A 1,171-nucleotide genomic window follows, 5' to 3' on the forward strand; every position below is an offset into this window, starting at 1 on the left:
CAGATGGATAGCCGTGCTGTGACAGGGTGCGTTGAACATTTCCACTGAGAGGATGGGAGGTAGCCACTGACAACGGTGAAACCCTTGTATAAGCTTGCCATGGAAAGGAGTAAGAAGGATTGGATGAAGACAGTAGGAAAGCAGAGAGACGGAAGGGACCAAGCATCTTCATACGCTTATCTGAAATTCCCACCAATGAATTACATAAGTATCTCTATCTTTACCTTTATGTTTTATTCATCATTAATATCCGTTTGAGTTTGCCTGACTAAGATTTAGAAGGTGACCATAGCTTGCTTCATACCAACAATCTCTGTGGGATCGACCCTTACTCGCGTAAGGTTTATTACTTGGACGACCCAGTACACTTGCTGGTTAGTTGTGCGAAATTGTGTTTATGCCATGGTATTGAACACCAAGTTTTTGGGTTCATTACCGAGGATTATTTGAAGTTGTGAAAAGTATTGATCACAATTTCGTGCACCAATCTACCAAATAGTGCCATATATGATTGGAAAGCTCTAGATTCCTACTTTATAATGCCACTAGAATCACCTCATTTGGAGTTTTGAAGCTCAAGTTATGCTCCCTTGAAGAAGACATGGTCAGGCTGCCAAGGGTCGCACGAATTATTGAGGGCAGCATTAGCACTGCCAGCACTGAAGCATGCATGCAGACCTCATCCCTGGAGCTTGTGAAGTAACGTTAGTGTTGCTAGCGCTATGCTTCTTAAATTCCCCTTTTTCTTCTCTTCTCTGCTTCACCCTTTAAACTCATTTCTTCTTTCATGCTTGTTTTGGGCTTTTTTCTTCTTTTTCCACTATTTTCTACAAAATAGATCAAATCAAAGAGATCAAAGTAAACTATGATTTAAGCACAAAAGTATCCAATAATTAAGCCTTATGAATGAACTTTTGATATGAAAAAGCATAGAAAAACACACATGATGCGCATGCATCAAGCCTTGCCATTGAAGGAATCCAGAAGAAGAAGCACACCTGAAGCCATAATTGACTTCTCACTTCTATCTCGATCTTAATTATTTATCGCTTTTGTTATTGCTTGTTTATGCACCTACAACAAACAACAACTAACCTTCTATTCGCCTGACTAAGATCTACAAGATAACCACAGCTTACTCAATTTAGCAATCCACGTGGAATTCGACCCT

The sequence above is a fragment of the Arachis duranensis genome, chromosome 5 (assembly GCF_000817695.3).
Source record: "Arachis duranensis cultivar V14167 chromosome 5, aradu.V14167.gnm2.J7QH, whole genome shotgun sequence".
NCBI classification, from domain to species: domain Eukaryota; kingdom Viridiplantae; phylum Streptophyta; class Magnoliopsida; order Fabales; family Fabaceae; genus Arachis; species Arachis duranensis.